Raw genomic sequence first — 24,613 nt, 5'->3', positions numbered from 1 at the left:
ATGAAAGACTCACTAACTTGAAAAACAGAAAAATAGAAAGAGGCACGAAAAGTAAAATATGTACTTCCCTGAATGAGAAGCCATGAGTCAGTGCACAGAGGGACCTACCATCAAACCAGGATTTTCATGAGAAATAATTTTCAGATATGCTTCAGCACTTGGCTGAACTATAGTTTCATGGATTCTGTTTTGCATCTGTCTTGAAACTGTGGTTGAAGTCACTGCATGTTGTCATTCAAAATCCCCTACAAAATATTCCAAAGAAACAAATAATAGACCAAGGCTAGAATAGTTTTAGCAAGGAATTTAGCAGGAAACGGCAGTCACCCCTATGACCTGTCATTTCAGTAGTTACATATATACAATGCTAAGGTATTGAATATGAGCTATTAATTCACTTTTATTCAATTCTCTTTCCAACTTTTTGGAAAAAGTTCCCTTGCTCTGCTGCACTCTGTACCATTCATTAACTGTGACCACAAAAATCCTGAGTGGAGCAAAGAATTCATGACAATGAGTCAGCCATAAAAATATATGCCTGAGCAATGAATGACTGTACATACAAGGTATCCTCAAAGTATGTAATAATAATAAGGGCCAGAATGCCTCTTAATACAACAGGCTGGCAGAAACTCGACCATAGCTTAAACAATGATATTATATCAAAAGAAAAATAAGTGTCAAAAAAGAGGTAGAGGTTGTGATCAACTTCAAAAATACTATTGTTGAAGCATCCATGCATCCATGACTTTTGCAGTATAACTTTACAACTCCTCTTCAATGTAGGAGTCCTTGAATATAAACTAAACTTTTCATTTCCTTTGGCTGATAAAATGCAATAGAAGTCATGGTGCTGTTAAAAGATAAACTGAGATACATTAAACTTTTAAGGAGTATATTTGAGTAGGTAACATATTATGAATTAGGCAGACTAAAGAGAATTTGGGGGCTCTGCCAAAGAGCATAAAGGGAAGCTTTTATAGGGTGAACTCAGAAACAAGGCAAAGAAAATATTTGCATGGTTAAAGTGGAGCAGTAGCTTTATTTGGATCATTCCAGGGCAAAGTCCCTAGTTAGAGACTGGTTGGCAGTTTCTGATTGGTTAAGCTTAAGTTTTGTTTTTCTGTTTACACTGAGTTGGGTTTTGGCTGATTTACATAGGGAACGCTGTGTCTTGAAGTCTTAGTAGAGTTTGTTATGCAGCAATAGATAGTGAGACAGAGGTCATAATCTTAAAAAAATTTAGTTAAGAGATATTAATATTATTGATATGAATATAACCTTGTCCAAAAATGAAATCTGGAATATCAAAACAGTCCAGTTACTTGGGCTTTCCCAGAGCTTAAGTGAGGCACCCCCCAAATTCTGACTTCTGGCCAGACTGGCAATGTGAGCATTTCATGTACCAAGAAGTTAAGATCTTATTGTCAACATACATTTGGACTTTGAATTTCTATCTTTCAACCTAATGTGAAGTTGTCTGATCATCTCAGACAGGCTGTGATGTGAATGTGAAGTTTCCCTTCACATTGAAACTTGCCTAAGAGGACCTCCCTGTCTAGTATCAGCATTCTCCTTGGTGATACCAAGCATAGGATTCTACTAATCAATACAGACTCATTAAATATTAGAGAGATTCTGCAAAGGCAATGCTTTACTTTTTAAAGTAAAATGGTGTGCCCGTATATCAATAGCAATGGGTATTACACCAGAAATATTTGTCCTGTGGATATTAGCTCAATACATAGAAGAATATTTAATCTTTTAGTTCAGTATGGTGAGAAGATACAGGGCTCAATTCACTTTAACACAAATATAAACTTTGAAATAGGGAAGAGAGTTTAAACTGTGTCTTTGTAGAGTATTAAAAATGCCATCTTCTATTGATGGATCACTTCTAGTTTTGGCAGTTATTAGAGTACAGATTTTGAAGAAACAGTAATAAACATTACTAGTCGGTAATAAACAGCACATACTAAGTTCTTTGGTTTCTATGTATGAAATCAAAGACTGATGAAAGTCAAAGAAAACTATAGTCTCATGTGACTTTGGATAGATTTGTCCATAAAGTAAAAAACAGAATAGTCATTTTCAGTATCACTGTGGTTATGCCTAGAAGTCTTCACTACATGAAATGATAAGGTTTACATGAGGATCTGGGGAAGAATTCCCAAATGAGTGACATTCACACTGGTTACTGAAGTAGGAGTAAGAGTCTGATAGGGCCAGAAAAGAAGGAGGAGTCTCAGGAAGAGGTATCAGCATATGTCAAGAACAGAAACATACAAGAGAATGCTTAATTGAACCAAGAGCTACAGTATTGTGAACACAGACTGCTTTGTGCATATATTTATATAAAGAAAAAATGCCAGTAGGGACTAACACAGCAGGGAAGATCAATTAGAAATGTTGTTAATCAGGATTTTTTTAAAAAGCAAAATTAGATTACTTTAATGAAGCAAATAGACATATTAACTTTATCAGGCAGGGGCTCCAATTTCTGTATACAGCTTTGGACAGAGCCTCCAAGGGCCCTGGGTATGGTAAATAACTAGGAATATGAACCAAAACATTCATTGCTGTGTATTACTTTTCGCTATCTTTAAGGAATCAGATATATTATTAGACCAGAGGGTGCTGATGCTTTATTAGTAGTATTTATTGGTGTGACTTACGGGAATTTAATTCTGTCACTCTGAGTGACCATATATTGTTATTCTATTTGGGATTGGGCATTCACAATCTGACCTTATTAGCTGCAAACAGATGCCAGACCCAGCTCAATTGTGCTTCCCTGGGGAATGGCAACCAGCCCATTACAGGCCCTGCCTTACAATGGCTGAGCACGTGGAATCAGGCAATAGGTCTCCAGTCAGGGAAAGCCAGAAAATAGAAAGCAAACTGTTTTTCTTACTTCTCATTAAACCTCTTACTTCACACTGTCATAAACCTGAGTCAGACTCAGTCCTTGGTCAGGGGCCTATAATTGGCTTATTGTAATTGGCTCCCTGTTTTGCCTGCCCTAACTGTAGACTGAAAATGACCTGAAATGCTGGCAGAGTCTTCTAGGTTTTGACATTTGCTGTGTGGGATCTCCATATATTATTGCCAGTCACTGAAGCAGGAAAAAAAGGTATGAAATTATAGTAAAATCAGTTGAAATTCCATAACTGGTCATAGTCAGTTTCCTGTTTCCTAGGGGGAAGGCTGGGTAGGGTAGGTCCAGGTAGTTTGAGTCATTTGGGGGCTACAATTGGGAGAAGGAGGGTACAAGTGTCATTTGACAAAAAGGGACAAAACCTTTAGGCATGTCAAAATGTAAACTTTAGCACTGAGTTGGAGAGGGAAGTCTAAAACTGTGTCAAAAGCCAATGGTGATTTAAAAAACAACAACAACAGAAATTGGGATGCAGAGACAGGAAAGAGAACAGAGTAATTGATGGGCTAGATGAGGTAGAGGTTGTCTCAATATATAAACAGGTGACAAAGGCAGGATCCTGACATGCAATTCTCATAAACTGCCTATATTTTTGCATAACTCAATTAATTTAAATAACAGGATAGATAGAATGTTACAAATAATAAATTAAACATTGGAATAACCCTATTATCTACTATCTTTTTTTTTTTTTTTTAGACAAGGTCACCAAGAGTGGAGGGCAGTGCCGTGATCTCGGCTCACTGCAGCCTTGACTTCCTGGGCTCAAGCAATCCTTGCAGCTCAGCCTCCCAAGTAGCTGGGACTATAGGCGCTCTCCATTACACCTGGCTAATTTTTTGGTATTTTTTTGTAGAGATGGAGGTCTCATTATGTTGCCCAGGCTGGTTGTGAACTCCTGGGCTCAAGTGATCCACCTGTTTCAGCCTCCCAAAGTGCTGGGATTACAGGCGTGAGCCATCATTGCAGGCCTAAGTAACACTATTATCTAAATATGCCTCTTAGGAAATTGCATCATAGTCTTCAAGTGGAAGAGGCACGTTATTTACAGTATATTGGCTAAGAGTGCAGTTTCTGGCCTCAGAGAAAAAAAAGGTTTAAATCCCGGCATTATCAATGATTAGCCATGGGAACTTGTTCAAGTGCTTAGTAATTCTGAGCCTTATTTTTCTTCCCATCTGTTAAGTGGGGAATAAAAATAGTATCTCCCCTATAAGGTTGTTGTATTCATTGAGATACATTATATAAAATATTTAGCAAAATGTCTAGCATGTTGTGAATGCTGCATATTTATTAACTGCTATTATGATTTGGTAGCTGATGATGATGTTGATAAATAAAAATTACTATTTTCTGGAAACAAATTAGACTGAGAGAACTTGTACAACTAAGTTAAAGCATCCAGCTGTAGTTTAAAATCCTGAGATATGAATGTACCTGGTGCTAGACCTTTAATTTCTTGTACGGCAGGTTCGGCTTTCATAGCATAATTATTCTTACAAATGAATCAGTGCTCTAGGTCTTTTTCTGTGGGTTTGAAATCAATCAGCAAAGGCCTAAGTGGTTTGTAGTCAGAGTGTTAGTCAGAGTGTTTTCCATGGTCTCTCATTAGCAGATTATGTTACCTCCCAAGGCCGAGTGGAGACTGGCTCTGCTAGGCGATTGTGCCGATGCTGTGCATTTTCGGGCTCTTGTCTGTACATACAACAGGTTGAATACACATTTCCTCTTCTTATGCTTTAGTAGATAGGTGGCCAAGTTTCAAAGACAGTTTTCTGTTCAAACATTGTCACTGTTTCTTCTTAGAGAAACAAGCTGATGTGAGGCAGATGGAGGGCAAGTAGGGAGAGACAGTGGTTCCTGAATAATTCCTTGACAGCTTTGAGAATAAATGTAGGTATTTAGGAAGATGAGTATCAACTTGCAACTCTCATTTTTGCAGACGCAGTTTCTAAACATTCCTAATGTTGATCCTCATAGCTCTAGGGCTAGCTCAACGCAGCTACGTTAAAAAATGAAAATTTGAACTGTTATAACATTTGCAATGTAAATTTTTTTTCCAGCTCATTTTGGTCTCAGGCTGCCTGCTAATAAGACAGGTGTATTTACTCATTTGTGTGCAAACATTTCTATGAGGTAAACCAGGTCCTGGCACATTCATCGAACTTCCAAATATGGCAAAGAGATCTCTTTCTCCTTATGAGCCTCATTCCTTGAATAATGGTCCTCTGCAACCAATTGGATCTACATTGTCTTTAGTCTTTAGCTTTCTCTCTTATTCTCCCAATACACAAACCCTCTCTTTGAACCAGACTCAGTTTCCTTTGCCTGCAGCAGGTGGATTTACTGAGACTTGAGCTACAGGTTCAGGGCTGACCCATTCCTGAATGAGTCCTGACCAGGATAAAGAGAGTGTCTGGAGCCTCATCTCTGTTTACAGGTGAGTAGAGTCCAGGTGTTGTCTTGCTTCCCCAGGTTCAGAGTTTGGCTAACTGCAGAGTTAGTTGGGCTTCCACATTTCATTCAGCTGTAGCCTAACCACTACCGTGTTTATTTTGTTCAGACCCAAAAAGATTTTTCTTGCCTCTCACATGGTTAATTAGCATAATACTGTTTGAACATCCAAATGAATTGCCAACATTTAAAACTTGGGGTCCTCAGAAAAAAAATATGCAGATTTACAGCTGAGATCTAGCAAGGCCCTTGCCTTCATTCTTGGCAATGAAGAATACATGAGCTTATCACCCCTGAGCAGCCATTATAATTCATATTTAGTCCATATATTTGTTCTGGACCACTGTTCAAAACCTCAGCCTGTTTAACTGGAGCACTGGCTACTTGCTGAGCTCTTTTAGATCCTCTCCTCCTGGGCCAGGAGAGAGGTTTCTATCCTCTGGACTCCCAACTGCTGTCATAGTCTGTCCCACTCTAGAAAGACAGACTGCATTAAATAATGAGAAACTGTAACCACCTGGGTCAGTAGATAGCTGTCTAAGTCCCCGTTAACCCTTCTTTAAACACTACATAAGACTCTCTTGGATGTTGATATTGTCCAAATACATAAAACTCTCTCCGCACTCTCATTAGATTTTTGGTCAATGCCTTCAAGACTCTGTCCTACAGCTTGATCAATTTCCTACCCCAATTAAGCCCATTTCTACTTTGCTTCCCTTGTTGACTAGCCCACTACTAAAATCCCAGCATGGGTTGATGACCTTTCATCAGGTGAAATGATTTTAGCTTTAACCGCTAACATTCAAGTAGCTTAAACAATAATCAGATTTTCTTCTCCTATGAGAAGATAAACATAGATATGATAGCTTCCAGGCTTAATACTTCAGGGATCCAGTTCCACTTTCCTGAAAATCTCTTGGCTCTGATATCTGCTTGTTGGTTTCATCCTCAGGTTGGCTGAAGATGACTGTAGCATTCCAGACAGTAAATCCATATATCCAGATCATCTGGATGAAAAAAAATACCAGCTCTCCTCCTGTGTCTCTTTCACTGGCTAAGAACTTTTTCACACGTTCTTCCCCGGGGGATGTCCTTTCACATTTTCTTGGCCAGGATTGGGTTTTCTACCCCTTCCTGCACCAATCACTGGCGGGACAGGGGAATGAATAACCTTGATTGGCTTAGAACAGGGAGCAGCACACTTTTTCTGTAAAGAGCAAGAGAGTAAATGTTTTCAGGGTTGTGGCCCATAAGGCTTCTGTTGTAATCGCTTAATTTTGTTGTTGTAATGCAAAAGTAGCCATAGACGATATGCTCATGAATGAGTGTGTCTGTGTCCAATAAAATTGTATTTATAAAAACACACATTCAGTTCGACTCTCAGGCCATGGTTTGCTGATCTTCCGCTTGCTAATTAGGACTTGCCCATGGAGAGAGGGACCATATTTTTTGGTACCAATCAGGACACTTTTGAAAGTGAAAGGGAATGCTGTTATTTATACTTAAGTAATAGGCATAAATTAAGATTGTACTAGAGTCATCCTATGGATCATGTGAAGGAGGGATACAAACCTGAACAAAATTGAATTCTAACAGAAGAAGGAAATGGAGTATATTGATGCTGAAATAACCAATAGTATGTGTAACAAATGGTAATAAGGAGACAGGTATCTGAAGACGTGGAAGCAGAGCACAGGCTGAGGGTGGATGTGATGTGGAATGAGTGTGCAGATAACAGGGAGGGGCCTCTGTGCTGGAGTATAGTGAACGAGGAAGAAGGCATTATCAGTTCAGAGAGGAGGCACTCTCCAGACCACAGAGGACCTTCAGGCCATGATAAGAAAATTAGAATTTATTCTAAGTGCGATAGGAAGGTGCTGGTTGTTTAAGTGGAGGTGTGGCATCTGTTTTATGTTAGGAAGATGCTCTTGTTGTTGTGTGGAGGATGGATTGGAAGGTGGCAAAAGTGGAGGCAGAGAGACCGGTTAGGGACACAATTATAGCCCTGCAAGCAAGAGATGGCACCGACTTGAAAAAGTTAGCAGTGGAAATAGAGGAAAGGAGACTGATTAAGGGAATGTTTATTGAGGAATAGCAAAAGAACTTCTGGAAAGATTATGTGTGTGGGTTCGGGGGGGCTGGGTAAGAGAAAGGAATGCAGAATAATAATATTTACACAGCATTTATTATATGCCAGTCTTTTGCATATAGGAATTCATTGGGTTGATTTAACCATTCTATATGTTAACGATCTTCATTTTTGAAATGAAGAATTGGGGCAAGGAGAGGTCAAGTAACATGTCCAAAGGCACACAGCTGATAAATGACAGAGTCATGATCTGAACTTAGGCATCTGAATCTACACTTCAATTGTTTCTGCTCTTCCAACTCTTGTGGTGCTATACTGTGCTGCTTTTCACAACACTCCCGTGACCCAAGGCTGTGGGCCGAAGTTGCCAGGTAGATGGAGCTACAATCTGCCACAGGGAATTTCCCCTTCTTTTGAACCAATCCAGTAAATCAGAATGATGCATTTGTCAGTGTCACCGAATAATGACATTTCTTTTTTCTTGTTTGTCTGTGATTATTTGCTCACAATTTAATTTATAGTTGCATATTTTATCATGTCATTTTAAGTCCTCCTGGTTCACTGGACTGAAAGCTGACTGAAAAAAGAAACTGTATCTTCTTCATTTTGTATCACCCATATTATGTAGCTCTATTATTTGCATGCAGTAGATACTCAGTAAATATTATTTTGAGTTGGAAAGCCCTGGACTACTTATTTTCTAACCATCTAATTATTTAATTTAAAACTTGTTAAAATTCTCCACAATGATTTTTAATTGGAGCCCAGGGGCAAAACAGCACTGATTTGAAAGGCTTGCCTGAATTTTAGAATACTCTTAAGAAATATGATTTTATTTTTTCCCAGTGTTTTACTTTTTTTAACACTCAAGTTTTAAAGTGCTTTTATATTTTAACTTTTTATTTTGAAACAATTTTTGATTTCCATTATACATCCCAAAAATAGTCCAAGCAAGACATTCCCTTGTACTCCTCACCAAGACATCCCAAAGGCTAACATTTTACATAACCACACCAAGACTTCCCAAAGGCTAACATTTTACATAACCACAGTACAATTATGAGAATCAGGAAATTAACATTGATGCAGTACTACTATTCTCATCTACATATCTTATTACTCTTTTAGCAATTGTGCCACTAAGGTCCTTTCTCTGGCCGGGATCAATACAGGATCATATGCTGTATTTAGTTGTCATGTCTCCTTATGTCTCCGTTAGTCTGAGATGGGTCGCTAGCCTTTCTTTATATTTTGTCTGTAGCCTTTCTTTATCTTTCTTATCCTTGACACTTGTAAAGAGGATTTGGCCAGTTATTTGGTAGACTGTCCTCGTTTGAAGTTTGTCTAGTATTTCGTTACGATTATATTCAGGATGTAGATTTTTGGTAAGAATATCACAAAAGTGGTATTGTGTCCTTCTTAGTGTGCCCTTTTAGGAGGTGCAAGATGTCAATATGACTGTTACTGTTAATGCTGATTATTTTCCATGTAAAAGTCACTGCACACTTCCTGTGATATTTCTACTTATACACTGTGGTTTCTTTTTCACTCAGGTAGAGTACGGAAGTTCAATGTTCTCTAATTATTATTGCTTCTACCATCTCATTGAATATATATTAATATTATTTTTAGTTGATAGAATAAGCCCAAGACAGAGGTATTCTTCCCTATTTTACGTAAGAGGAAAGTAAAACTTTCTATTTACTTTAAAAGTTCAACTACTTGTTCCGAACTTTTGGTAAGAGACCTAAATTTAAATATTGGTATGGCTGATGCCAAAGTCCTTTCTTTCTGTTATACCATGTACCCTCTTTAGTTTTGTAATATAAAAAAAAGGGACTGTTGACAATAAATTCTTTTTAAATTTTGAGATTTTGTATTTTTTCTGTCTTTAAGCACGCCTTCAAAATTCTAATAGACGTAGAAGAAATAGTGATTTAGATGGAAGAAGGCAAATGAGTGCTTTTGCTGATTAACATGGCATGCAGAACACCTTCAGCGAACAAGAAATTAAGAATGGTTTTCAGTTTTTCCACATCGCAAGTGCTTCCCAACAGTCTGTCTTTGAAGGCATCTCTGTGTTGAATAATTTTTCTACATCGCAAATAGCTAAGAGAAAACCCCCACAGAATGTAGAATCATTGTCTAATGAGTGGAAAGGCTGCTGAGTTCTCTCCAAGGGACCATGGACCTACGTTCAGTGCTCCAGATTCCAGACAATTACTACTTGACAATTCACCTGTGAACTTCTGTGCTCTAACAAGTCAATACATTCTTAATATGTTCTCCATCTGCCTGATTCCCTAGGCTTCTGTTGCCCAGGGTATTCACCCAAGTTTGAGGAAAGTTTCTGTGAAGTGATTTCCTTTACAGCTGTGCAAACCTGAATGGAAACGTGATGGGCCTCACAGTTATGGGCGTAAGAACACCTGGGTGATTTCTGAGAATTCATGTTAACTTCTCTGGGTCTCAGTTCCTTGTCCTTAAATTGAGATAGGTGGAATAGATGACTGTTAAATCATACTGAATATATAGGGGTCATATATATCTAGCATATATATCATGTTGAGTTCACATACAATAAAATATATACACATTTTCAATTATTCTTGTTAGATGCCAACCAATTAAAACATGTTTCACCTCAATTTTATTGTACTTGATGTTAAAATCCTGTGACAAGCCCATTTGTGATTTGTTCATATGTGTCAGTACCCAACACCATTTTTTTCATGAAGCAAGCATTCAAGAGGTTTGTGAAGAATGAATGAATGTTAAGCAACCATCTCATAAGTCAGTGTCTGAATTGTCTCATTTGACAACTCAGGATGCTGCTTTGCGTGGTCTTTTTGTGTTTGACTCTTCCGTTAAAACGGCTTTATAGCTGTAAGGAAAATAATTATACAAACTTGGATATCTTCCATGACTCTTCATTACTCATAGGACATATTTTAAGTTAATTACCCTGGTATAAAATGTTGTCTATTATCTCGGATACCTTTCCCATTTCCTCTCATCAATTTTCACCACAAACTCCACATGTGAGCAATATCAAACTGATTTTCTTTCTCTCTTCTTTCTAACCTTTACTTCACACACTCAAGGAGTACCCTGTAACTTGGGAGTAGATGTCTTCTTTGATGTCCATTGCTGCTTCTAAAATGTATATTTTGTCGACTTCGTAACTCACCCAAGTGTGTATTAATGTCAGTTTCTACAGTCTGCTATCTTTTCTGGTTGCTGTAAAGGGGTTGCCAATTACTTGCCTTCATGTGTTGTTAATGGGCATCTGACTCACTGTTTTTACTTTTTGCTTTTTAAAATTCCTGCCTCTGTGACCTTCCTTCATCACAGTATAGAACAAGATAATTTTTAAAAGTATGTTACCAACAACTAGTGGGGAAACAAATGATTAACAGTAAAATATTAGTATTTCATCAACCATCAGGATGATGCATCAACCTTGTCCTCTCAGGTCTTTTACAGTCTGTCTCTCAATATTTTCCTTCACCCCATCTCATCTGTCTTCATCAATGACTACATACTTGAATTTTCATCACTATTTCTGAACCGCCTCTGAGCTCTTGACCTCAGGCATCTAATTCTCTCATCACAAATTGTATCCTTTCAGCTATATATTTCATTACTACTAATAGGATCATTCTTAAATATCATGAAGCTGTTTCTTCCATGGACCCTGTTATTTTCTCAATATCAACCATTTTCTTCTTTCCTTACTCATGATATATTTCACAGTGCATCATTACATACTCCTACAGTCGCCTCTCTTTCTCTCTATATCTTTTTCTCTTTTGTTGCACGGGAATTGTCTGGGAAAATTCCAAACCTGGTGATATCCAACTTTCCACTTAGTCTGTGTGAGAACCTAAGCAGCAACTTAATGTTTGCTAGACAAACACATACACATACATACCAGGGGTTGATTGTGTGCCTGCCACCCTTTTGAAATCGTACTTTTCAAGGTCAATAATATCCTTGCCAAACTGATGCTCAATTTTCTGGCCCTTCTTACCAGTTATCTCAGAAGCCTCTGACCGAGCTGATCACTCCTTCCTCTGAAAATGCTGCTTGTGTTGCGTTCATTATTTTTCACTCTTGTTTTTCCTCCTGTTTCACGGGATGCTTCTTTTCCGACTCTTTGGCAGGTTGCTTTCCTACCCTTTAGCTTCTTGAAGCTTCTCAGGGTGCTGTCCTAATTCCTCTCCTCCAGTCTCATGACACTGACTCTCTTGATGATACCATCCAGGCTCATACTTTTAAATATAATTGATCCTGAAAAATTATAAAATTGTATCCATAGTTCTGGCATCTCCTCGGAGCTCCTGGTTCCTATATCAGACTGACTACTTGCCATTTCCACCAGGTTGCCTAATAGATATCTCATACTTAATATACCCAAATAAAACACTGGAATTCTTCCCTCACAGCCCCCAAAACTTTACCTTTCCAGTATTCCCCATTGTATTAAATGGCACCACCATTCACCATATTACTTAAGCCCTAAACCTCTGCTTAAATGTACATACTCTGAGAGATCTTTCCTGACTACCAAATTTGGATATCTGAACACCTTTATTTCAAGGTGATTGGGATATTGATGTCATGGGTACAAGAACTTTGTTTGTCTTGTCCGGTGCTTAACAAACTGCCTGCCATATAGTAGGATTGCAATAGTGTTGGGAAATGAATGGTTAATGAATTGTTGTGCATTTAGTAAAATGAAATTCAATAAATATTTCTTATAAATCTTAGATGGAAGATTTTTTATTTTAGTGGGTTAGCTCTGAAAATAATGTCCTGAACAAATATATATATATAAGTTGTAAATCATTTAAAAATGCATATGTATTTAATGTAACATATGAAAGTTGCTTATCTCTTCTATAAATATATAGCATTGATACTTTCCTAAGATGCAATGAATTATATTAAGGTAATAAAAAAATACAGTGTTACCACAATTAATGGAAAAGCAAGTGCTTAATGTAAAACATTAGAAACTGCAATGAAAAAATGATAACAACTAAAATCATTGTTATACAACCTTTTGCTGGAATTTCTTGTAAATGCAATAATACATGAAGTATTCTATATATAATACATAAATATGTATTTTATAAATGATATTTATATATTTCTTGTATATTTACACATATACATTGTATATATAAATATAAACATATGAAGTAAATACATGTCAATTTTTTTTGACAATTCTAAGTCTAGAAATATGAAAAAAACTAGTTGATAAACTCATCATTAGTGAAAGAGTTCAGGTACTACATATATAGAAAATGAGAATAAGTCTGTAGATTCTATACATTAATTTAACAAATTAATGTGTAGAATCAATAAACATTTTTTATTACAGAGGACAAATAACTATACATTTTAGTAATGGCCTCTCATGAAACTGGAGTTTAAAAAATGTAATGAGAATACCAGCTAATGGCATATGCCCTGATATGGTTTGGATCTGTGTCCCCACCCAAATCTCATGTTGACTTGTAATCCCCAATGTCAACAGTAGGACCTGGTGGGAGGTGATTGGGTCACGGAAGTGTTGCTCATGAATGGTTTAGTACAATCCTCTTAGTGCTGGTCTCATGATAGTGAGGGAGTTCTCATCAGATCTGTTTTTTAAAAGTGCCTGTTACCACCCCCAGCACTCTCTCTCTCTCCAGCCATGTGAGGTATCTGCTCCCCCTTTGTCTTCGCCATGATTGTCAGTTTCCCAAGGCCTCCCCAGAAGGTGAGCTGATGCCAGCATCATGTTTCCTGTACAGCCCGAGGAACTGTGAGCCAATTAAACCCTTTTTCTTTATCAATTACACACTCTCAGGTATTTCTTTATAGGAGTAAAAGAATGGCCTAATACATGCTCACAAGGTAAAAGACCATGGGAAATATTTTGGAAATAGATAAGCAGATGAGAGACTGGTACCTCACTTATTACCAAACCTGAGAAATGTGATCCTAAGCTGCCAGTGGGGAAAACATAAGCAAGCTAATATATACTGTGGGCTTATTGAAGGCTCAGGAACGAGTGGCAGTAGGTACATGAGGATGGTCAAGTAGTGGGTGATTATGGAGCTTAAAAGAGAGTGAGTGATTGATAGCCTGGCAGGGCATGGTGGCTCACACCTGTAATCCCAGCACTTTGGGAGGCCGAGGCGGCCACCCTCACTTGAGGTCAGGAGTTCGAGACCAGCCTGGTCAACATGGTGAAGCCCCATCTCTACTAAAAAATACAAAAATTAGCTGGACGTGGTGGCGCATGCCTGTAATCCTAGCTACTCGGGAGGCTGAGGCAGGAGAATCACTTGAACCTAGGAGGTGGAGGTTGCAGTAAGCCGAGATTGTGCCACTGCACTCCAGCCTGAGCGACACAGTGAGACTCCATCTCAAAAAAAAAAAGCCTATGTAGACTCCTAGATTCTGTCCCCAACTTCACCCACGTGAATGACTGCCTTTTCCTATGGTGGTAGCAGAAAATTGGAGGATACTAGGGGGAAGGTAACAGTAGGAGCCTCCAGGTTCAGTTAAGAGTGCTAGTACTAAAAGAAGGAAATAAATATATGTTTATTCACTGACTATTGAGATCCTCAGCCTTCTTTTTTTGGTGGCTCTTGGAAGGCTTAGAATCCATTTGTGCCCTTTAGCCAGGAGATCTTAAACACCTTTTCTGGTGAATGTGACCAGTCCAGGAAAAATGACTAAATACTATAACACTGTATTTGTGTGCGTGTGGCGGGGGAGGGTGGGGGCATGGGGCGCGGGGAGGGGATGAGGTGGGAGGCATCCAAAGTATATGGTTCAGTGAGATCATTCTACTGTACAACAGGTTCTGCTACTTTACACAGTGTTTCTAATCAATTTTTTGGTTCTTTCTGAATTATGAGAAAACATGAAAGATCAAGGCCAACACAATAGACATTAATGAAACCTTGAGAAAACAGACAATTCCAAGAGATATTTTTTTAAAAAGTCAAAACAGGAGAAAAAATAAGATATTTAAAGGACAAAATAGAGGTTTAGGAAATGAAAACTACAATTTCAGTAAAGCAGAATTTAACAGAAGTATTGACAAATGTCAGAGAGATGAAAAATAGAAGAGAAAAAAGAGAATGTTGAAGGAATTGTCTAAGAAGTACAATGGCAGAGAAGAGTTTCAGAAAAAGCCGAAAGAGAAAATGTATAAAGGGACATAATATGAAGTAATTCCAGAATGAAAAGGTTCATGAGGGACTCAGGTTTCTTGATTTGGAGGGCCCACTGAGTGCCCAGCAAAATGGATGAAAGTCAACCCACATCACCCATGCTGAGAAATTTCAGATCACATTAGAGAAAAAGGACATCCTAAAACCTTCCAGAGGGAATAAAGCAGGTACATGTAAAGGACCAAGAGTCTGAATGGCAAAGTGTTTCTCAACAAAGACACTGGAAACTGGAAGCTATTGTGGAGGTGCCTTTACACTTTTGAGTGAAAATAATTTTCATCTGAAAATTCTATACTCAGTTACATTATCAACGAAATGTGAGAGCAGAATAAAGACATTTGTAGACATGCAAGGTATACACACACAAAAAATTGCCTCCCTCTGCTTAAATGTACATACTCCGAGAGATGCACTGTTTTTAAGGGAGCTACTGAAAGACATGCTCTGCCAAAATACAGTAGCGAAGCATGAAAGAGGAAGAAATGGAATCTTGTAAAACATGGATCCAACACAAGAGAAAGATTGCCAACGTTAGAGAAAGCTCAAGGGAATAACTGAATTGAGGGAGACCCCACTTAAAGTAGGCCTAAAGTGTACACATCTCCATGGAAAACTCCTCCTACAAGATGAATGTGATAGAACACTTAGTATTTTTTAATGTCTTGAGAGGATTTTGCACCACTGGGAAAGAATATGAAGATGAATTAGAGAGTAGTACATAGAAAGCTATGCCCTGCCTCCTTCCCCTCCCAAAATTCCACCCAAACAAATACATAAAAACAAGATAATTACAATGTCAGGGAAAATAAAAAGTTGATCAGGAAAGTTAAACTTCTCCTCTGCTGTCAATAATATTTACATAAAAATAATGTAAATATTGATTAAATAAAAAATAAGATATTGGAAGGATGAGTGGGGAGACTGCAAAGTAAAGCTTAGTTTGTACTTTCTACAGGAGAAAAATCAATAGATAATCCTTAAAAATGGAAGTCAATGAATAGTAATATAAGCAGATTATTTAGAAATGTGGGAGTAAATACCGAAAGGATCAGCTCAAAGTATTGAAGGTGGTTTTGCTCCTGGAAATCAGGGACTGTAGACGGGTTGGTGATGGTAACGGACTTCTCTTGGTTGTTGTAAAAGCCTTGTAGAGCTATTTGATGATTTGTTGTCTATATGTGTATTAAATTTTGATAAAAATGCAAATTTAATAACAGAGACAAATAATTATTGAAGAGAAATAACACTTGATAGTAACAACAGAAACAAAAATACCTAGAGATGGCCGGGCGTGGTGGCTCAAGCCTGTAATCCCAGCACTTTGGGAGGCCGAGACGGGCGGATCACGAGGTCAGGAGATCGAGACCATCCTGGCTAAACCTGTCTCTACTAAAAAATACAAAAAAACTAGCCGGGCGAGGTGGCGGGCGCCTGTAGTCCCAGCTACTCGGGAGGCTGAGGCAGGAGAATGACGTAAACCTGGGAGACGGAGCTTGCAGTGAGCTGAGATCCGGCCACTGCACTCCAGCCTGGGCGACAAAGCGAGACTCCATCTCAAAAAAAAAAAAAAAACAAAACAAACAAACAAAAAAAAAAACCTAGAGATAACCATGAAGAATATGTTGTTGTCATGTGAAGAAAATGGCAACATTTTATGAGAAGAATAAAAATATACAAATTAATGAAGAAATATATCATCTTCCTGAGTAGAAAGACTAAATATCTATTTTTAAATTTACTGATAGTTTTGACTGTATCAATTAAAATGTTAGAAGTTTGGAGACTTTAGTGAAATGATATTAATCTATGGAATATATAGGATAATTTTGAAAAAAGTAAAATATGGGGGAATCTGCCTTTTCAAATATTGAGTTATTTTAAAGTTCAACCAGAGTGAAATTGACACATTAACCAAGAGACAACTCAATGGAAAATAATAAATAACTGAAAAAATCAATAGTTTATATAAAAACTTACATAAGCATTTAAAACACCAAAAATAATGTTCAGAAGGTTGTTGTTTGAAATATTAGGTTAGATTGTAGGACATTTTAGAAAATATGTTTTCAAGGAATTAAAGGGTTTAAAATGTTTAAAACTGAAAATATCTTTGAAAAGATAAGCAATATTTAAATTGAGTACATGGATAGGATGAATTTTTTAACAATAAAAGCCAATGGAAGCAACTCCAACACAAAGATTATTAATAGGTTGCACTACATAAAAATAAAAACTTTTGAAAGTCAAAAAAAAAAAAAAAACCCCCACCCTGTGCTTGCTCAGTCTATTGGGGCTGACTTTAGGGCAAGTAGGTGGGGTCTGGCTGTTTTGGTGTTGACCCTACATCCCCAACCAGTGATGTGCACTTTACTCTGGCTTATAAGACCCCTTCTCGAGGCTCACTCCTCCACCCAGAGCTAGGCATCTCTAGGTCTGTCCATTAACGCACTGAATTTCTTTAAGTAGTTTATTTCGGTTTTTGTTTGTTTGCCTGTACATCAGCATCAGACTGTCTTTTACTGTAGACAGGCATGGAGCAGGGACTAGGGGCGGCTATCAGGGGTCTTCCATGAACAGACTTAGCCTTCCCCTTCACTTCCATCATTCACCTCTTCCTCAGGATCCTTCCTGAAGGTCTCCTAGAAAGATGAGATTCGTCTTCTGCTTAACTTCTCTCTTGCTTTTCTCGGCTTTGGTTTCCTCCATTTTGTTTCAATTATCAATATGCCTCCATCTCTTTTCGATATCCAAAAATCTGCTGAAGTCTCTGCTATGCTAATGCTCCCTTTGTGTTCTTTTTGTTCTGATTTTATTTTCCCTCTTACTTCTGTATCATCATTTTAATGGGAAGTCACAAGAGAGGGAGAAAAACATTGTGTGCTCAGTCTATCACCTGGAGCCAGTAGTCTTTTAACCAGTATTGTGCGAATATTTGATTTAATGAAAAATACTCTATAATATGTAATATACAATGCCAAATAATACAATAATCCTAATAAAAATTAACATTTCATTAAGATATTTTGGATAAATCAGTGTGAGAAACATTAATGATTCATTGAACAAAAAGTAAGCTAAAGAAATTTAAATAACCAATAGCTATATGGGAATGTTTTTAACTTTGCTAATAATTAAATTAATGCAAGTACATGTAACAATAAAGTATTCTTTTTAATGTATTAAATAGAATTTTTAAAATTTTTGTATTAATACTAGGGTGAGTGCTGTGAGGTGGCCACTCTGTAGACTTCTATTGGGCATGTGTGCTTGAAATGCTTCTGAAAAGCACTTTAGCAAAATGTATTGAAGGTACCTGAATTTTTTCAATACCACTTCTAGGTATCTATCTTACAAGTATAATAAAAAGTGTGGATAAATTATTGCAACATTATTAGTTTAATAAAAAAGGAAACAATACAATCAACAATAATAGAATTTTAAAAATAAACCATAAGCTTACACATTAATTATTACATAGGTATTAAAATAATATTTTAAGTAATATGTACTCTCATAAGAAAATATGCATAAGTTAGATTTTTAAAACTTCAGAATTCAAATAATATATACAATTATGGTTTTCACTTTTGGAAAAAATATAGATAAACTTCCCTTTATCTATAAGATGGAATTCCCTGCCTTTATGTTTCCTTAGCTTTGTATATTTAGAGCTGGTTACATTTTTCATCACAGCATGTTTAGCTTGGTTGACCATGAGGTATTTTATAGAAGGGATATGTTACCTTATTCTTTATATTTGTGATTTTCATCAAGGGGCCTGGTGCATAATAGATGGTTCACAAATATTTGTTGAATTGTTAATGAAGGGAATAATGATCGATCGATTGAATTGATGAATAAATGAATGAATGAATACTATACCTCTAGACATGGAGAGTTGGTCCTGAGGATTGTTTAGTGCAGGTAGAATATATAGAATACAGAGGTGAAAAGAAATAGAAATGGAAGAAATACAGGTACAGTTATTTCTTTGACCAGAGGAACAATATAATAATATTCAATTAAACGGGGTTATACAGAGAAATAAAGGGAATGAGACCAAGAAAGGATAATAGAGATTCATCATCGTACTATTGAAAATTCATTGGCTTTTAAGTCAGAAACATTTGGAGTTAAATCTTAGGCTCTTCTCATATTGTCTATGTGATCTTAAACGTGCAGTAGAAATAGACATAACAGTTCTTTCTTATTGGAGACGAAATGAGAAAATATGAAAGTTTCTTGGTACTTAGTAGGCCCATAATGAGATAAAGTTAAAAAAAATTGACAAACTCAAGGAGAGACAGAAAGATAAAGAAAACTAATTTTTGATAACATGCAACATCTACGCAAAGTATTAGAGGTATAAAGTATTGTCTTAGCGGAGAGTTAGATGTGAAAGCCACTATCTTGAATAATAAGGAAGCATGCATTTTTACCACTGGTCATCTTATCATTTTCTTGCTAGCAATGAATCTAAATTATATTAGCAAATAGGTAAAAATAACCTTAACAACATGCCAAGTCTATTAAAAAATCTTTTAAAACCAGGTCAAATTAAGTGTCACAGTATTTACATGATTTATATCCCATTAGAGTTCAGCAAAAATACTAAAAATAATTATTTATGGTCTTTCTTTCTTTTTTCTTTTCTTTTTTTTTTTTTTTTGAGGCAGGGTTTCGCTTCAGTCACCCAGGCTGGAGTGCAATGGCGCAATCTCGACTCACTGCAATCTCTGCCTCCTGAGCTCAAGCCATCCTCCCACTTCAGCCCCCCAAGTAGCTGGGGCTATAGGCAAGTGCCACTAATTTTTTATTTTTTGTAGAGATAGTGTTTCGCCATGTTGCCCAGGCTTGTCTTGAACTCCTGAGCTCAAGCAGTCCACCTGCCTTTGCCTCCCAAAGAGGTGGGATTACAGGCATGAGCAACTGGATGCCCAGCCTTTTTTCTTGATGAGAGGAGGAAAACAGCATTTTTTCATTGGTGTGAGAGGCAGTGGAATAGAGAGGTTCACAATAGTTTTGTTTTCAAGACCCAGCCAAGTGTTAAAGAATATATTTTGGGTTCACCCACATTTTTGTCCATTAGATAGTTTGGTTGAGCTTGGACTTTGAAGACAGATGTACCTCGGTTCAAATCTCAGTTTAAATACCTACAAGCTTGGTGATCTTGGAACTAACTGCTAATTAAACTGTGGGAGTCCATTGTTCTCATTTGGAAAGGAAATTAATGGAGTGATTTTCTAGGATATTGTAACAATTAATAATAATATATGCAATGTGCCTAATACATTTTTTAGCTATAGTGAGAATTCAAAGTTTCAAAGATTCTTTGAAAGTTGGGGTGGCTAACAGGCACTTGAACAAAATTGCTTAAAAATGCTTATCTCTATACCATTGCAATTGATGCATTTCTTAGATTCTGATATAGATTTTTCTAGGCAAGCCTGCAAGGGATTTTTGCCTACTCCCTCAGGGTTTTATGATGACTGTTTTGCTTGTTCTCTATTTGTGCCAGAAATGGTCAGGAAATATTTCACCAGTGTAGAAAGATGCGCCTCTAATTCTGACAACCAGCAATTCTCTTCTTGCAGCACATCTTTTGGACATAAAAGTGAAGAGTTAGAGAAGTACATATACCTCATTTATCACAGCTTCAGAGAAGCAGATGCTATCATGCTAGAATCAAAATGAGCCTTCGACTTGAGGAGAAAGAGAGAATCAATTATACTGGTGGCATTAGAGCATCATAACAAAGAAACGGAGAAACTCAGAATGAGACCTTATATTTTCTTTAAGTTAAAGAAGTCAAGCTTCCATTCTTTATCCTTGGAAAGACCATCAATGAGATTGATTAAGAAAAGCCAGTTGAATGTTAAAATTATACAGCATTTTTGCAGCTAGGCTGCAATTCATGCACACAATAGGCTATTACCTATGCATTGTTCTACAGAAGAAAAAATACATTAATTGCTTCTTCCCTTCTCTCCTTCCTAAAAGTCTAGTTAGTGATTTATCCTTAAACTTACTACTATAAGTAGTTTCATTATTAATTTTTTACTTTCATTTTTTTATTTTTTATTTTTTTCTAGAGAGAGTGAGATACAAATTTAAAGTTCTTATTAGGTATGGCAGCCAGTGATAAATTAGTATGATTCATACCAAAACTTTCTCCGGACAGTCTTTGGGGGTTCCGATTTTCCAGAGAGCAAACTAGTTACCTGTGTGGCCCAATATTTATAATAACAAAGAGGTAATTAGGCTTAAAACTTTTCACCTTCAATTTTTATTGTTCTATAGCTATATCTGATATATACCCATCAAGGGAAGTTTATTTTTGCCAATACTGGAGAAAGGCTTGACATTTCGCTTTGGCATATCTTACAGCAAACCTCTTTTGAAAGATTTTAGAAATTCACCAAACCAACAAGCATCCATTGAGAATCTATATTCAATGTACGCTTCAAAGGCTCTGTGCCAGTACATTGTGCTGGTCAAAGACCTCACTCTTTATTATAGCCCCAAGAATTTAAGCTTCTCTGTGGATAGCCCTGATCTCAACCATAGGAGAAGTAACAGAAAACTCTGAAGGATCTACCCTCAGGCAGACACATGCTCAAATGCTGGCACATAAACTTGCTACTGTGTTATGTTGAGCAAATTATTAGTGGAAAATAGGAAATGTATCAACTCTCTGGCAAGTATGACTTTTAATTAGAGTCTGAATTAAGTGTTCCTCCTTTGTATTCCCTTAGAAACTTATAAATTGCTTTATCATACGCACTTATGGCTTTTTAAGTTGTTAATTTACAAGTCTGGCTCTATTAAATCATGAGATCTTGGAAGTTTTGGTTTGTGCCTTATTCATCTTGGTAACCTGAGCACTTAGTGCAGTGATGGGTACCTCATCGGTCCTGAAATGCTTTCAAAATTGAATGTCAAATGTAAATCAGGTTACTGGAATTCAGAACTAGGAAATATTAGTGCTGCAAATGACTGATAGTCCATTGTTGCTATGTATTTAATACAATAAAATCTTTAAACAGTGTCCAGTTGGTGCATATTTATGTTTTCTGTTGAATTTTCACCATTATGGATAATACTGCATTGATTACCTATGTGTTTATATTTTTGCAAACCTATGTGATCATCTCCTTAATATACTTTTTTTTTTTTTCCCTGGGGCAGTGTCATTTTTAGGTCTATAGGTTTGCAGTTTAAGATGTTGCTGCATATTGCTACGCTGCCCACCAGAAAAGTGGTACACTCTCATTAGCAGCACAGACTGTCCATTTCTCCACACTGTTTTGTAATCAACATTGGATATTTTAAGTCTTTTAAAATACCTTTCCAATCTGATAAACACAAATTACAACCTTTTTCTGTTTTGGTTTGTATTTTCTGATAGTTAATATGGTTGACCAATTTTTCATATATTTATGGGCACTGACATTCCCTCATACATGTATGCCCTTTACCTAGTTTTCTTTTTAACAATTGTTATGACGCTTTATGTAACATAGTTTGTACGTCTTTACCTAAATGTTTTATGAAAACGAATATTGTATCTCACCTGGGGGTATTTCTCCTACCTACTACTGATTTGGCTCTGATGACTGGAGGAACACCAGAGTCCTTGGTCTCGTGTTGGTGTGAATAAAATGACACAAGACACATGTGGAGTGGTTTTAAGGAGTGGCAAATTTAACAGGCAAGAAAGAAGGAAGAGACTCCCCCTGTACCGAGGAGGAGGGAGGGGGACTCCAAGCCGAAAGAGGGAACCCCCAGTGTGGTGGAAAACAGCCAGTTATATGAGAAGACTGGAGGAGGTGGTGTCTGATTTGCATAGGGCCCAGGGGATTGGTTTGACCAGGTATGTCATTCAAGTAGCCCACAGAAAAACTGGCCCTCCCACCCTAAGGGAGGAGACCATCCCTCATATTGTCTTATGCCCAATTTCTGCCTCCAAAGAAAGAAGTCAAAACTAAAAGGCAGAAATGAAATCCACAGGCAGACAGCCCAGTGCTGTGCCCTGGGCCTGGTTAAAGATCAACCCCTGACCTAACCTGTTATGTTATCTATAGATTCCAGACACTGTGTGGAAAAGCATTGTGAAAATCCCTGCCCTGTTCTGTTCTGTTCTGATTACCTGTGCATGCAGCTCCCAGTGGTTTACCCCTCCTTGCTCAATTGATCATGACCCTCATGTGGACCCTCTTAGAGTTGTAACCCCTTAAAAGAGACAGGAATTGCTCACTTGGGGAGCTCGGTTGTTGGAGATGTGAGTCTTGCGGAAGCTCCCAGCCGAATAAAGCCCTTCCTTCTTTAACTCAGTGTCTGAGGGGTTTTGTCTGTGGCTTGTCCTGCTACAACCCTAACCTTTGAATATGCAAGTGCAGGACGCCATGATGCTCTACACATGTAGGGATACATGGTGGTGGCCATGTTGCCAGGCACATGTGGGGACAAGAAGAAGATGAGGGGAATCGCCATGTTTGGGTGGACCCAGATTCTAATGGCCAGCATTTGCATATTAAAGCGTGCTGGCGGGGCTCTAAGAGTCAGGGCTTTTCTGCTAGATGAGAAATGTTTCTAGAACTGCTTTAAAGGAAGAAAAAAATTACAAAAACCCCTTTTCCTATCTGCCTAAAATAATTTATTAATAACTCCTATAACAGTACTATAAAACAGAAGACATGTAAATCCACCCTTTGAGCAATATTACAATGTTTAGTGGCCATGCTAAATGGGAACTAGTAAGATTGCCTGGCCCACATAGTGTAGAGTGGGAGATGGAGTGCTGGTAAGGACGAATTCTCCACTTGGTAGACCTTTATGGAGCATTTACAGGGGTTTATGGCAAAAGCCTGTGAGCACCTCACAGTGACAAATACTGAGACTTTGGACAAGAGAATTTCTACTTCAGAGGTATTTACTGCCTTGCTATGTGATGTTAACTGAAGCTACCCTAATGGAATGGGGTGCCCAAAAGAGTCCCACGATAAAATGGAAATAGTTTATAATGGATTTGGCTACCTGGGGAATGCAAGGAGGTGATACTTATGGGCAGGAAGCCTCTTTTTTCCCTAAGACTGATTCTGGAACTGTGAAGAGCTGTCGGATTCTGTAGTGCCCAATAAATAGCTCTCACCTGACTGACAAAGAGTTGAGTGGCTTGTAAATGGCAGTTCCAAGGTGAACAAACTACATTCTGTCTGGCTGATTGCTATTCTGATTGAAGATGAGTCAAGAAAAAACTTTTTATTTTGAGCTATTTATATCTTACAAAAATTAAGTTAAGTATATTTTTGTGAGGAAAATTTACCTTTCTCTTTACCTAAGTTCCAAAATTTGGAAACTATTTGTGAGTCTTCTTATTTTATATCAATATAGTTATTCGCACAAGCTCAGTCAGAATATGTTTTCCTTTGTTACAGGGTGCAATTGGAGACATTGGTTTTTTTACCAAGGCTTTGACTGAAATGACACATTTTCAGATATGGCCAGATTGTGTGGAGAACTTGAGGTTGACTTTACAGAGCTGATAAAAAGCCCCTTGGAAAGACTGGCCTTGTACATCGTCTCAATGGTTCCCTTCAAGATTCCTAACATGTGTGGTAAGTAAAGATTATCACTTTCTAACAGGCCCTGGATCTTCAAGATATTTGGGGACGTTGAGAAGAGAGGAATTTGTACGGGTGTTATAAGTACAGTCTAATGGTGGATACTTGGCTTGGCTTCTGGCCTCAAGACATTTAAAAAGTCAAATCTCGAATTCCTTCTAAAAGTTCTAATAAAGCCCCCTTAAAAGGAGCCTATATGGCTGACTACTATTCTTGCTATACTTGATGCAAAAATCAGGCAAATTATAATGAGACTAAAATTTAATTT

The 24,613-nt window shown here is 37.4% G+C and overlaps 1 long non-coding RNA gene across 1 annotated transcript in view; it reads right to left on the bottom strand.

Annotated features, from left to right (window-relative positions):
* LOC105476747 (uncharacterized) overlaps positions 1–24,613 on the bottom strand; it is a 50,385-nt gene that overhangs the window by 8,313 nt on the left and 17,459 nt on the right. Inside the window, exon 2 of the long non-coding RNA XR_984192.2 lies at positions 11,515–11,774. This is a non-coding gene — a long non-coding RNA (uncharacterized lncRNA). The remainder of the gene's footprint in view (positions 1–11,514; positions 11,775–24,613) is intronic.

This window comes from Macaca nemestrina, chromosome 17 (genome assembly GCF_043159975.1).
Source record: "Macaca nemestrina isolate mMacNem1 chromosome 17, mMacNem.hap1, whole genome shotgun sequence".
NCBI classification, from domain to species: Eukaryota; Metazoa; Chordata; class Mammalia; order Primates; family Cercopithecidae; genus Macaca; species Macaca nemestrina.
Note: the sequence above shows the minus strand (reverse complement) of the source record. Positions and strands in the feature narration are given on the sequence as shown.